Source organism: Harpia harpyja, chromosome 10 (genome assembly GCF_026419915.1).
Source record: "Harpia harpyja isolate bHarHar1 chromosome 10, bHarHar1 primary haplotype, whole genome shotgun sequence".
NCBI classification, from domain to species: Eukaryota; Metazoa; Chordata; class Aves; order Accipitriformes; family Accipitridae; genus Harpia; species Harpia harpyja.
The window spans coordinates 34,819,237-34,834,251 of NC_068949.1; the positions used below are offsets into that span (position 1 = coordinate 34,819,237).

Below are 15,015 nucleotides of genomic sequence, written 5' to 3' on the forward strand. Positions count from 1 at the left end.
TATTTGAGTTACCTTACTGAGAGCTCTAGAAATTGGTAAGAGATTTTAAAGACAAATAGTGATCAAAAAACTTGGGTATATATCACTTGATTTTTTTTTTTTTTTCCTTTCTCAAAACACTAAAAATAATTGATTAAAGTGTCTTAAGTTTCTCCAGTCCTGCAGGCAGAGTTGTAATAACTATTTTTGTACTTTGAAAATCAAATTACAAATCAGGTGCAGTCCTAGGTAAGCATTGTTTGTAGTAAAGAAGCTTAGTCTAGACTTAGTTCTAACCTGCAATGTTGCTTTCTGAGAGCTGGTATAGCAATGAGCTGCTACAAAGCAGTGTTTCTTCAGTAACATGTTCAGTTTTTCTTTGATAAGGGTATACTTGAATTATTTTTGTGGTAGGTGTGTGAAAGGGGAGGGTGTGTAACTTTTTTAGTTCTAGGAAACATTTTTTTGTGAGTTAAGAGACTTAGAGAAAATATAGAAGACAAGTGAAATCATTATACATAGAGAGAATTTTTCCTTAAACATTGGGTTCAAGATGTAGGCCACATCTGTAATCATGTTTTTAAAAATAAGTCCATATTAAATCGATTCTCTGCCAGCAGCATCTGGTTGCACTTTATGTACGTGTTTTCTTTCATAAAGAAAGCAAACCATATGACATAACCTAGTCAGATAAAAATGATTGTTTATAATACTTTGTTTATTTATATAGCACCACAAGATGAAATATGTCTTCATCTGAAAAACCTTACAGCAGATTACAAAGGTGAGCAGATGACATCTGCATTTCCAGATGGCCGGTCTGGGGTACTGTGTAGTGTGGTTAATAAGCTCTGCTTAAAGGGATATAAAATTAGTGGCCAAATTGCTAATCGAATGGGGGCTAATAGTTCCAGGTGCCTTCATGGGTAGTGTCCCACATCCTGTAGTGGCCCTGTGATGCTGGTAGCCCTCCAAAAGCATTGCATGAGGTCGGAAAGAGCAATACTGTGCAGTGACAAACCTTCACAAACATGGCACATTTTAGGACTGGTAGCAAATGCCTGGTACTGCTCACTGCTATGAGTAAAATTTGGGAGCAATGACTTGCTTTTAATGAAACAGACTGCATAGCAGTTGTTTGCATGAATTGTTCGGACTAATTTCAGCAGGTTGATCTTAATTATGCTCTTAAATTGGCTTCTTCGCTTACAAAACAAGCTGTCTGTGGGGCTTGTGAAGAGGTCCAGCTTGGATTCACCCTTTGGGCTCAACTTGGGAAACAGCCAAAAGGTAAGAATTGGAAATACCTTCTGAACATCAGAGGCATGATTTCCTGTAATAAAGAGTATTGGGCTGTGATGCCCTCAGAGCAAGGGGAGCTACACAGTCGGGTTTCGGCTGTTGTAATCCTAAACAACAGATCTCTTCAGCACATGCCTACCAAGGTATTTAAGGGTGTCAGCCATGTCTTTCCCACATGAAAGTTGGGCCACCTGCAGCTGTGGAAAAAGCTGTAGATGAAGCAGTGTTTAATCAAGCATGCATGGTACTATACTCCTGATTTTGAGACATTTGGAAGGAGCCATTTCCATATAGGCCAGCAGATAGTCAATTTGGAAATAGCTTCTTGTGCCAAAAACTTGATGGGAGCTTTTATGCCCTGCAAGACCTTGTGTGTCAGTGAGGGATATACTGGGGAGGGAGGCAAGTGTCATCTACTGTAGGGTTTATTTCTTCCCTTAACAGGCTCTGATTAAACATGCACAAGGAAAGGATGTTTTGACAATTTGTACCTAGATAAAATATCCTTGTGTGGTTAAGAGTCTCATCTGAGATCCAGGGTGTCTTTCATTTGGGATTTTTTAATTGATTATATATACATTAAAGTTGCTTAGAATATGCAGTATTCAACAAGTAATACTTTCTCTGACTCTTTCCATTGCAACTGATTAGCTTATCTGTTAACAGCATAAATTTTTTTTTTATTCAGTCATGAGAATGGCAGTGGTTAGGGTAGATTTTTGTTGCAATACCAGAACAAAACAGGAATTTAAATACTGTGGCTATTAGACCTTTTAAAATTAGGCATCCTAATTAACAGAGCTAAACATGACTTAATTACTTAATGTAATTAACAGAATACCTATTACCTTTTTAGTTGCTAGGCTAAAAGGTTTTTAGCCGAGTACAAGCTTTCGCTGTGCACGATGACCCTTTAAAGGCCTTTGGGACTCTATCCAGCTGGCAGCTTGGCATTGCTGAACAGATGTGGCTGGTCTCTGGAGAGCTGATCTGTACTGCTAGCTTTATTAATTCCTGACATTTGTATTGATCTGTGGGTCCAAACAAAAGTAAAGAGTTTCATGTGGAAGTGGCATAATGTGTACGTTCCTGTTGGTCTTTTCCTGATATGTTCAGGATATATTTTGGTAGGTCTAATATTAGTCTTAGCAGCTCTTATTTGTTGTTTGTACATGTGCATGTTTTACTGTTCCTTGGCTTCATGTTCTGTTCCTGGTGATTCATAGAGCATTAAAATGCACAGAAATCATGTTCTCAGCACTTTGGAAGACCTCTCCAGATAATTCTGAACACTGCTTGTTCACGGGAAGCAAGTGGGCGTGCTGGAGGAGCATTCAAGTTCCCTGAAAGTGCTCGTGAATACTGAGGAACTGCTTTGCAGCTCCCTTCTGAGAAGAGAGTTCTTCACTTCTTCCAAATAGTATTTAATAATTAAAATCTTGAGGTTGGGAGGAAGTATATTTTCCTGTAATAAGGACAGATGGTGTTGAAAAAGCAATTGAAAATTTGTGCTGATGGACTGGAGTTTGATTTCTCCTGGAATCTAATTTATATCCGCAAAAGGTGAGCTGTAGTAAATTGGGATTAGTATGACAATAAACTCGAATCATGAGTGACAGATTTTTCTCTTAGTCTGGGGAGAGTTATAGTCAGATGTTCTGTGTATGGGAAGTCTTTGTGGGCCACCAGTTAATGTAGTATTATCAAAGTACTAAACTGAAGATTTTTATTTTTTTTATGCTTACCAAATTTAAGAGGAAACTTGATATGGTTTTAGGAGTTTATGAATAAGAACAGTATGACCAGAAGTTGGCATGTTGGAGATGCTGATCACAGGCAGTTGCAGACGATGTTCGGATTATCTGGTTATCAGTGGAGGATGGCAGCGGGCTATGAATTTCCCTCTTCAACCACTCTCTAGCACAAATAAACATGGGAATGACTGCAACAAAGGTGCTGCACCAATGCACATTACTGACCTCAGCCCAAGAAACGTACAGCGCTAGCCAATTTGTGATATAATTGGGGGAAAACATTTATTTAAATACTTACTGAAAACAGATGTTTGGGAGGTTTTTGTGGGTATGTTAAAGTCTTTTAAAAAAAATTTTAAAAATCCTGAACTGTAATTATAATAGCTGATAGGTTATACCTTTCCAATCCTTGGTCTCTGAGGCTGTGCTTTGATAATTTCTCCAAGGGAAGCTCTTGCTGGTCAGAAAGTAGATTCAGGTTGAGACCACCCAATAGTCACTGGATAGCAGTCATGCCAATATGTATGTTTTCATTTAGTATAAACATTTTGAACTTAATGACTTCCTGTTTCTAAGGCTGAGAATAATCTTGCTTAAAAAGGAAGGGGGGAAGTATTAAAACAGGAAACTTGAGTACATGACTGCACTTTGCTAGTAAGCCTATAGGTTGGTGCAAACTCAGGAGAAAGTTTGTGAGATGTTATGATATTACAACTTGCAATTCCTAAGGTGTTTGTCAAGCAGTTATGGTTGTTTTCATACAAAGACACAAACTTGTGCATTTTGCTGAACAGAAATGGAACCAGCAATAAGAGTTTGTTGAATGGAAGTGAGGAAGGGGCGGATGGCTGGGAAGACAGCGCGGGGAGAATACAGATGGTGTGTGAAGTAGTGTATTGACTTAATAAAATGCTACAGTGGATAGGATTTCTGTTTCACTAGGTAACAAGTCTCTGTTTACATTTCCAAACCCAATCTGAATAGGCAAATATTACTATAAAAGAGTAAAAAGAAAAGCTTAGATAAAACCTCAAGATTAGACTTGAATCATTAAAACATTCAACAGTTGGACTCAAGTTGAAGATGTCAATTCTATCCTAGATTTGCTTTCTTTTCTAACTGAATTTGATGCACAAGTTCTTGATGTAGCAGTGTTGTAGAAGCAGCATATAAAAGTGACTATTTATTTTGTTTCTTGAGTTTAGCAGTGGAAGCAAATGAGTTGCAAAGATTGTGTAAATTGACTGAGGTGCATATACCCAGGAAATCTTACACTTCTGTAGTACTGTTTTGTTTTAGACCTGGACTTGGATTAATTCTGCTGGCTGTCGACATATACCTCGTGCAGTCTTGCATCACCACTTTATGTAGTGCTCTGTTTGATCAGCGCATGTTTTCTTCCCTTTTTTAAAGTAATTTTTGTTGGGATCTAAGTGTGTACAATAAATGCCCTTAGCCGAAGTTGAGGATCTTGTTAGAAGGGCAGCTACTGAGAGGTGAGGAGGGGGATGGCATGGTTTGATTTAACTTTGCAAGAGCTGGGAGGGGGGAATTGAAACCAAATGAGGTCTAATCTTTACTTTCTTGAGGGAGGAACATATAAAACTAAATAGCATCCTTTTTGCATAGCAATAATTTACATTTGTACTGTTCTAACTCTACACTTGAGTATCATTTCAACTTACGGTTTTGAAGGAGGAAAAACAATCCATCCCAAAAGGGCTTTCTTAGAAGTGTGCTGGAGGAGCCTGTGGAAGTGAGTCAGTTTGACTAAGTTGCAAATAATGTTCCATCTCAACTGGGGAAAAAAAGAAAACCCCTTGATTTCTGAAGGGGAAAGAAAGGTTAACTGGTCATGTTCTTATACCCTGATAACTTCTATTTTCGAGAAAGCTTGACCTGTGTATTGTGAAATGAAGTCTCTTCCAGAGTCAAAATGTAAGAATTTGCTTTTGCTTTTGGCAAAATAAATTAAACTAATTGAGCAATCTTCTGAAGTTTTGCATGGTCCAGGCATTTATCAAAGTAGGGATTTGTCTTCTGAATTTAAGTAAATTTGGGTATTGTTCTTGTTTACATCTTCTGTAAACTGACTGTAACACTTAGGTGTAGTGTTAATGGTCCTGGGTTTTTTTTTCCTTTCCCCCTTTGGAAAACTGGAATCCCTATGGTAAATGACAAACAAGGATTGCGTCAGTAAACTTTGTTATAGTAGCTGTTGCAGCAATATCTGACAGGATCTGTCTTTTTACTCAACGTGGTGATTCAACCAGGCAAAACTGTGCAACAGCAGTATTTTCATTGGACTGACCCCTAAATCTGTTCATTATCTATCATTTAAGAAGTTGAGCATTTATTTTCCTGTATTGTTATTTTTATAGAATTTCTTCATATCTTAGAAGTAGTATAATCTCAACATGAAATTTAGTATCTTGCGTTTTACCTGTAAGCGGCAAAAGATCTTAAAAGGCAAAGCCTGGGGGAGAAAGCAAACACTGCTGTGCCATACAACAGACGGACATTTTTGTTGCATTTATTCCTGAAATAGCTACTGTCATCATGTAGCCACTTAAATTCTTTATTTGTTCTTTTCCAACTGATAGCCTAAATTTCTTGAGTGGTGGAACTGTTTCCTTTAAAGCCTAATCTCCCCTTAATAGTACTGTCTTGAAGTGTGTTAAAACAACACATGCTGAAATTTGGCTTTATAGAATGGGCAGTGGTATAAAGAATTTCTCTAGTACCAGACATGAAGACGATGGCAGTGGTTCCTGCTGCCCCCCTGGCATGTCTAACCTGGTGTGCTGGTTTTGGCTGGGATAGATTTAATTTTCTTCACGGTAGCTACTATGGGGCTATGTTTTGGATTTGTGCTGGAAACAATGTTGATAATGCAGGGATGTTCTAGCTGTTGCTGAGCAGTGCTTACAGAGTCAAGGCCTTTTCTGCTTCTTACACCACCCCACCAGCAAGTAGGCTGGGGGGGAACAAAAAGTTGGGAGGGGACACAGCTGGCACAGCTGACCCAAACTGACCAAAGAGATATCCCAAACCGTATGATGTCATGCTCAGCATATAATGCTGGGGGAAGAAGGAGGAAGGGGGGTGACATTCAGAGAGATGGTGTTTGTCTTTCTAAGTAACTGTTATGTGTGATGGAGCCCTGCTTTCCTGGAAGTGGCTGAACACCTGCCTGCCCATGGGAAGCAGTAAATGAATTCCTTGTTTTGTTTTGCTTGTGCATGCAGCTTTTGCTTTACCTGTCTTTATCTCAACGCACAAGCTTTCTCACTTTTACTGTTCTGATTCTCTCCCCCATTCCACTGGGGGGGAGTTAGCAAGTGGCTGTGTGGTGCTTAGTTGCTGGCTGGGGTTAAATCATGGCACCTGGGCATTCTCATCTGCTTCTACCTGTTCAGTTTTAGCCCTTCTCTTGATTTCTGCATGGTTTTTGCTGTGTAAGAAAGACGTAGTCTGAAATGAAGAAAACCCTACCCGCTAAACATACCTGGAGTGCCTGTTAGGGACTCATTTCCACAGCAGGCATTAGGAGGTTAGCTACTTGCTGTGGGTATGCCTTTCTTCCTCTCTTTGAAGCGATAAGTGCCCCTCAGCACAGGAATTTTTGAGTACAGCCTTTATGGACATTTTGAATACAAAAACAATCACACTTTACTGCATTATTGTCATTCAAGGAAACAAAGTATTGTTGCTTCTACTGTTTTTAGCAAGGCAATAAGTGGCAGCGTTCTTCTGTTTGGGGAAATACGATTATTCATCTCTATTGGAATATCTTATAGAGTAAGTTTTGTAAGGAAAGGCTTTGAAAGTCAACATGAAAAAAATGCTAAATATATATATATATCCCATTGAATACAGAATGGTATTTAAAAGAAGCGTGTTCTTGCCAAAGATGAGATCAAAGTTATTTGACGTTTCCACATTGTGTTTACAGATAAAACCATTATTCTGATTTGCATTCAGCGTGATGCATGTGACAGGCCATTATCTGGATTATTCAATGTGTATAATTAGGCATTTACTTTCTTTTCCTTTCAGAGTATCTGTGCAAGGGTTTAAAAATTTGAAGTAATAATGATCTGTGCACTTTCATACAGCATTTGCATAATTAATTTGGGAGGTTGGTCAGAAGGACTTATTTTGAAGCTTTTGTGCTGAAAATAGGTTCCATTAATTTATAGGTAGAGATGGGTATTGACATGCAGTCTGCAGTGGAATAGCATAGTGAAATAATATCCTGGCCTGTGGTAACGTGTCCGGGATTTTAGGCCTGGGCTGTTATCTCTGGGCTGCTGGCCTTCAGGCAAACACTTTTGGTAGTAAGCTCTTAATACTGGTGTTTTGCGTTGCATTGGCTTTTCCTTTTGAAAGTGGACAGCTGTGCAAAAAGAATTGTCCCTGCCCAAACCAACGCAGCTCATATGCAAACTGTGGAGCATTCTCTCTGGAGCTGAAATTAGCTCACTCGAACACCTGTATTGAAACTGCTTTAGAAAGATTTTCTTTTCAATTCATGGTTCAGTTTTTCTCGAATGTAAAGGAGACCTGGATTTATTTGGAAATGTGCACTTAAGATAACTTTTTTTTCTTAAAAACCCTTTGTATACCCAGAGAGAAACTATTGCTGTATTGTGAGAGTGATGGATAACAAGACTTGTTATGCCTCTTGCAGATACATACACACATTGCAACTTCCATTGCTAAGCAGTGGGTTATGTGGCTGGTTGGTAGAAGGAATGTTTCATTTCAAAGTTTTGGAAGTGCACCACGTACTTACGAAGTTTTAAATTCTCCAAAGAATTCTGATTATTTTGGCTCGGAGGAACCAATCTTGTGGAGTTCCCTGGTATAGCTGCCCTTTGGGTCTGCCTGTGTCCTGACTGCGATCCCTGCACGTGGGGTGCAGCACTGGCTGGGGAGAGCATCTGAAGCAGCCCCATGTCTTCAGCTCCGCTGGTGGAGAGGCTCGGGGGGACCCCCTCCGAAGTCCAGTACTCATCGCAGCAGAGGAACCCGCTTGGGGTTCATGGTGTGGAAGATCCTGAAAATCAGCACCTTTTACCTGGCCCTCTTTGAGTTCTTGGAAAGAAAGAAATGTTTGCTGCCTCACTGGTTAAAAATTTGTTTTCCCTCTGAAAGAAGAACCATGAGATGTGGGCAGTTGGATTTTTAAAAAGTCATAGGGGAACTGTGGCACACATGAACGAGCAGACTATAGTAAGTGCCAACTGTATTACAGGTTATTTTTAGTGTCTCTTCCTGCACTGTTGAGAGGAGTAGACTGGTACTGGTGGTGAGCAGGAGTGCATCCTGCTTACACCTCTGTGCTCTCCCTCCTCAAATGGATGGGTGTGCCTCGCCAGTGAGGTTGCTAGTTAAATTGCTAGTTCAGGATGCTCAAGATTCAATTCCTTAATTGATTTGGAGGGATTTTGCTACATGCACCTTCTGCAGATGATGCCATTTGCTACAGAAGCAGCACAAACCCAAAAATTTTGTTCCCTCAGATTCTGCCCTGTTTCCTTAGAAACTGATTTCATACCATAACTGTGGACTGAGAATCAAGTCGCTTCATGTTCTCTCTGTTAGAAACACGTAAAATTAAATTGATGCACACTAAGTGCAAATATATTGGTCCTCACTTCTCTGCAGTGAATCTTCTCTTGCTGATCATTTGCCAACTCAGATGCTCTAGAGAACAGAGCCCATTAGGCTGTGATTGCTATTCCTTTGATTAAGCTGCGAGGAGTTGTCCTTGCTGGAAGTAAAACTTATTTTTAGTAGCTTGCATGAAATGTTCAGCTTGTGTCTCAAGAAAAGGAAGTTCAGTTGCCTAATTGATTATTGTCCATGTCTTCACTTCTAAAAGAAAAGAAATATTACAAATTCTGGGGAAAATTTGAACAGCTTGAAATCACATAAAGGGGCAAAAAAAAGTCATCGTTAGTGGAGGTATTGCTCAACTGGTAACAGATCTCCTGGTGTTTTGTTTCTGATAAATAATTTGGCAGTGCTTCCCTAAGGCAGAGATGTGTTGCATCTTCACTATGCTTCAGCTCATTTTAATAACGTGTTTATTTATACTGATGGTCCTTTGTGGGTTTTGGAGATGAGGAGGCAAAAAACTGGGAAGGAATAACGTTCAATCAGTCTAGAAACTGGCAACTGCAGAATGTTTGGTTTTGTTAATGTTGCATTAAGTCCTCATTTTGTGGATGTGGAAGAGGTAAATGTTAGCAAGGGAAGTGTTTCTGCCCCGGCTTTGTGCCCTTAATTATTCTGGTCCAAACATTTGTGCGGCCACAGAGCTTTACGCAAAATCTATTTTGCGTTATTTCATATGTGGTGGTATTTGGGTGAGTTATTTCAGTAGTTATTTTTTCACATAGACATGTTCCATGAATTAAAAATGTAGTTGTTATCTCTGTACTGTGTATTTCTTACTCTAATGAGTTTACGGTGGTAAATGTACGGAGGTGAAGCCTCCTGCACATTTGTGATTGAACTTCTACTCCTTGGTATTGCAGAAGAGCCATTGAAGAAACAAGAAGATACTTGACGTGATCATTAAAAATCATTATGCCTCTGGAGGGTCACTTCTTTGAATTAAATTCAGAGGTTCAACCTGAAAATAAACAACAGCAGGTAGTTCTCTTTAAGCAATTATCCCTCTAGAAAGGTATTTTTCTTCTAGTACTTGTTTTCTAATTTATGGTACAGTGTAGTTCTACGTTGGTGTTTTTCCCTTATCACAGGTATTAAATTAGCTCATTAAACTGAATTAAGTTTTGAAATTAATCAGATGTTTGAGTCAAGCATCACAAAGCATCGGGAATCTTCAATTCCTAATTAAAAAGTTAGCTGCATGTCATGCATTGCACATTGCTTTCATTAATTTTCTCTGTAACAAAGGGGCCAATCTGGCTTTCATTGAAACTTGATGCAGATTTCTGGTGCATGTCAAGTGGAGTAGAATAAAGCTGCAAAATAGTTTTTAATGTTAAGCTATAGTTGACTACCTTTTGATCAAAAGAGATGGTTTGCCTTGAAAAATAGGGTTATAAAACGCACTAAAAGGGACGCCTTATACAACAGCTCAGATAAAACCCACCTACTTTTATCGGGTTTTAAGAACATGTGGTTGAAAATAAAAACCAGTTTGAGGTAGTTGCTTGTCTTCTGCAGTTTGCACTTTTTCTGCAAGCATCTTTGGCACGTTTGTATCTGCAGTGTTGGGAGGGGAGTTGCGGCATGGATATTTTGATGAAAGGTGGAGGAACGGAGATGCAGCAGTCCTGCACTAGCAGTGAGCTACTGGGGGAGGGAGGGACACCATCAAAATGAGTACAACTTCAAAAATAAATGTTTGTCTATGTTCCTTTTGAATTTGTCTCTGATCTTAGTTTGGCAATAGTTCATTTTATTTGCAAAATTGTCACTTTTTGCTTTCTAAATAAACACTTTGGTGCAATTGCTACTGTCCTAATCCATCATATGTAAACTTTCATGCTGTTTGTAAGGGCTTTTATGAAGAGAAGGTGGAAACTGAGGGGAAAAATAGTAATTTCACTTTTTAAAAAGAAAAAAGGCAGCACTAGAAAATGGTAAATGAAGAAGTTGTCTGACATCAGTAGAGGTCACAAGGAAGACTGTGCAAGCTCCCCAGAGGGCACAATAATTTTTTTGAGAAAATAAGAACTTAGAAAATAACTGTACAGACAAGACGGGAAGATAGTAAGGGGATTTTCTTTGTTCATGAACAAATTTAACTTTCTTCTCAGTAAAGTAAATACAGTCCAGATGGCTGGAAAGTACAAGATGCTCCCAGGGGTTAGGGTGGAGGTTGGATGAATTAAGCTTTGTAGAAGTCAAAAGTGAACAAGTGAGATACAGAAGTTTTTTTTTAAAAAAAAAAAAAAAAAAAAGGTGTAATCGGTTTCTATTCTTTCTCAAGTTTGTGGTCTGGATTGAGCATTTCATGAGTGTGATTAAATTAAAGAATATAAAGAGGCAATGTTTCTGTTTATAATATCAGAATAGCGTAGGAAGAATACTGATAAAAATCTGTTTTTCTTTCACCAGTGGAGTTTGTCAGTTTGTAAACAAATCATAATCTTAACTTCTAAATATGGCTTGTTTCAATAAATAAGGGGTTTGGTACTTTGTAGCTGAGGAAAAATATTTAAAGATCTGTACGTGCACTGGTCATTATTAGTTTTGCAGCAATAGTGGCGTCATGAATCCAGCTATGGCTTTATCCATGAGTTGATACTGAAAGAAAATAATACCATACATTTGAAGTTTATGTTGTGAAATGTCTTCTGATCATCTGTCATCAGGCACAGAGATTCCTTCTGGGAGGTTGTGCTGTGCCTTGATGCGACTGGGCTGGTTGCCTCAAACACTTTTGGGAGTGTTGGGAAAATCCTGTCCATCCCCTTGAAACTTCAGCTGCAGGGCTTCATTTTTATTTCCATTCTTCTCTTCTTGTTTTTGGGCATGGTATGAGGCAAGTTCTGACTGTCTCAGAGAGATGCAGAATGCCAGTAACCTTGCTGGAAATGCTCGGAAGTAACGTTACTGAAGTAGAATGGAAGTAATGCTTCAGCTTCATAGCTGAAAGAGAAAACTGTGTGCTGGTGCAGGTGTAGAGATGCTGTAGATTTGATGGCTTAGAAATGAAAACAACATGGTATTAAAGGAAAAGGTGAGATTAGAAAGGAATTGGTGGCTGCTCAGGTGGTCGACGCATCAAGTTAGCTAGCATCTCTTCTTAGTAAAAACATCCTGAGTGGACATTTTTAGGAGTGAAGTGGCAAAGACAGTTTGCAAAAAACCATGCTGTGAAATGAAATGTCATGTGAGAATGTGCTAGATCTTATTGTTACTTTATATGAAAAAGCATGGAAAGATGCCCTGTGAAACTTGCCTTGCTTTTTATCCTTAGGCACACCACTATCGCTATACCAGTACTATAACTTCAAATGTTTAACTATATTTTTTTACGTGCAAGTCTAATGAGAATGGTGTATCAAATGCACATACCTGAGTGAGTTGGGAAGTTGGTCTTCTTTCCTTGTGTGAGAGGTGGAGCCCAAGGGAGCAGAGGTCTTGCTCCCTGAAGTGCCCATTCCTTTCTTGAAGCTTTGATGCTGTAGTGGGTGTCTTGGGCATAGCACGAGGTAGGTAGTCTGCATACAGCACCAAAAAGTTGCTTCCAGTTGCAAATTTGAGGTGAGTAAAATGTAAAAATGTTCTCTTGTGGATGTCAGATTGAGAATAAAAAGGGCTAGATAGGTGCAGGGCTGTTTCCTAGTGGTAAGCTATTGTATTTATGATTTATAGGAGGCTAGCCAAAGCAATGCTTATGGGCAATTCTCATACCAAGAGCACACATGGCAATGAAAGAGGAGGAGCGGGCCGAAGATGAAGTGTTGTAAGTGCAGGGGATGGTGCTAAAAACTGACTGCAGAAGTAGGAGCGAAGCATGAAAGGAGGGACCTGCAATGGGTGGAGGGTGGGATTTCTTAAAACCGTTAGCAGTCTTGGCATTTTTGAATGAATATGTATTGCTGAGGGTGGGATCCTGTAAACCGCTAGGTAGGAGTGGTTGGAGTGGATGGTTTCAGGTGAGAAACTGAGAGCAACTTTTAAAATGTGGAGTGAGTATGACATATTCATAGGTGAAATCTGATGACAGTAATGAGACTGTAGCAAAAGCTAATGAGTTGGAGTTCACACTGAAAGACTGGTAGAAAATGAGAAAGAGATTTTGTCTCAGGGACAAGAAGAAAGCAGGAAACCTGTGCTAACAAAAGGTGAGAAAGGAGTCACGCCAGGCTTTCACATTTCATTTTCTTTTTAAAAAGAAGGAATGTAAGATATATGTGGCTTTCTTGTTCCAGTAGAGACTTAAAATCTGAAGAGTCTGAATACCAGAATATACATAGAGTGCAGCAAAAAAAGTAGAGGTGAAAAAAGATTAGGATGCAAGTTCAGGGGCATTAAATAGCAGCTGGAAAATGCTAGGTGTCTTTTTTGTTCACGGTTACCCAAACCTTGGGCGTAGCTTGAAAATGACTTTGCTTAGACGTATTGTGTGTAGCTTTAACGTATGCTTTTTCATTTTTCATAATGAAGGCTAAAGGAACACTGTCCACCTCCCCTTGACAGGCTTTTTGAAGCCACAGTTGGCACTTGTATTTTGTCTGGCTTGAAGTACCTGTCACTGAAAGAGATGCAGTGTATTAACAAATATGAATGAATACAGCTTGACTAATGCCAGTCTCAGGAGGGACTCCACCTCATTTTAAGGGGGCGAGGGGAGCAGAAGTACGTAATGCTGAAATTTGTTTTCCTGAGGCCAGTTAGGATGCCTGTTGCCGAACTGTACCCAGCATCCAGATCCTTAAGACCATTCAGATGATGTCTGAAATTGCCATTTTCCAGTGCTCGGACTGTATTTATGTGAAAATTTAATAATGCAGTAATTAAAATACCCCATCTGAAACTATTTTTACAGTCTTGCTGAGACACAGTAATTAGAGTAGATACCAGACAGCAGCTATATTCTTTACAACACTGAATTGCTGAGCATTGAGCCTTTAGTAGTGGGATTTATCAGATGACAAAGGTAAAATAGAATAGCGAGTATTATTATTAACTATAAACCATGAGGTAAGTGTGAATTAGCATCTTCATTTTCATATGTATTTCATTCAGCCAGAAGTCATAATTAAAGCTTTTCAGATATTCTTCAATAGCTTTGACTTGTAACATTTTTCTAAAATCAATCTCTGCTTCCTGATCAGCACCAAAGCTTCCACTGATTGTAGTGCCAATTCAACTTGAGTACAAGTGTTACATAGACTCTGCCCAACAGTTTCTTGCCATTCTGAACATGCATCTTGGTGTAGCGACTGTAGGAAAAAATAAAAATGAACTGTGCATCTTAATGAAAACCAGCAAATCATTTCTTGCGTAGCTTGGTGTTACTATGTTCTAATTGTGGAAATATGCGGTGTGCTCTAACTACTGCCTTGCCTTAAAGTCTGCAGAGTTTGGATAGTTCTCTATAGCATCACCAGTAAGATTAAATTGAAAAGCTTTTGGTGCATGTTTTTCTCTAGGATGCTGACAGTAATAAAAATAAAAAATAGCTTTTGAGTAGTCTTCTAAATGCACAGATTTTGGCATATCAGCTGATGTGGTTTTTTGGTTATCTAGTTATGATAGTAACTGGAAAAATAATTTTCTGGTGTACTATTTGTAATTAAACCAAGCTGCTTCTTTGTATAATTTATGTTTAGATCTTTAGCATGATCTAAAAAGGAGGGGGAGGGTTCATATGTTTGTAACTTTAGTTCTAAAGTTGAATTCTGCAACACCAAGAATGTGCTGTGATGCAAGGTCAGCGCTTTGAGAGTTCAATGTGCATCTCTGAAAGAAAAAAAATCAAGAGATGCAATAGTTCAAACAAAAGCCTAGCTTGAGATTTTTAGCTTCCTGCTCAGTAACCCCTGCTAAATAGTTTTGTATGTGAAAATATTATGGGAGACTTGCAATGGCTATTTTATCACTTATTGTCTCAGAAGATAAAGTACAGTACAGACACGTTTCGTTTATGACAGTGACCTTTTCCTCCGCGGTGCCATTGGGATGAGTTTGTTGTCAAAGCCATCTGGCCCTGTTCGCCCGCACATGGGACACCAGGGCCATATCCCATTCTCCTTTTTGAAGAGCATGGAGGATTTTTCCATGTTCCCTCCTAAAAGGGGAATTCCAAAATTTGAAATCTTGTAATTCTAAGAGTGGTTTCCTTGACTACCAGGGTAATAATCCCTCTGCTATAGATTGTAAACACTCTTCCACACAAGCAAAGTTCTTCAACGTCTCTATCTGAAGTTGACACTTGTCTGTCTTTTCTACCATCCAAAATTCTTGACTTGTTTGGCACACT

At 39.0% G+C, this 15,015-nt stretch overlaps 1 protein-coding gene across 6 annotated transcripts in view; it reads left to right on the forward strand.

The window, feature by feature from the left end:
* Positions 1-15,015, forward strand: part of ADD3 (adducin 3) — a 102,705-nt gene that overhangs the window by 16,447 nt on the left and 71,243 nt on the right. Inside the window, exon 2 of one of the 6 annotated variants that reach the window (XM_052798939.1) lies at positions 12,402-12,492. The exons of the other annotated variants lie outside the window; for them this stretch is intronic. The gene's annotated coding sequence lies outside the window, so the exon portion shown is untranslated. The remainder of the gene's footprint in view (positions 1-12,401; positions 12,493-15,015) is intronic. 6 annotated transcript variants of the gene reach the window in all.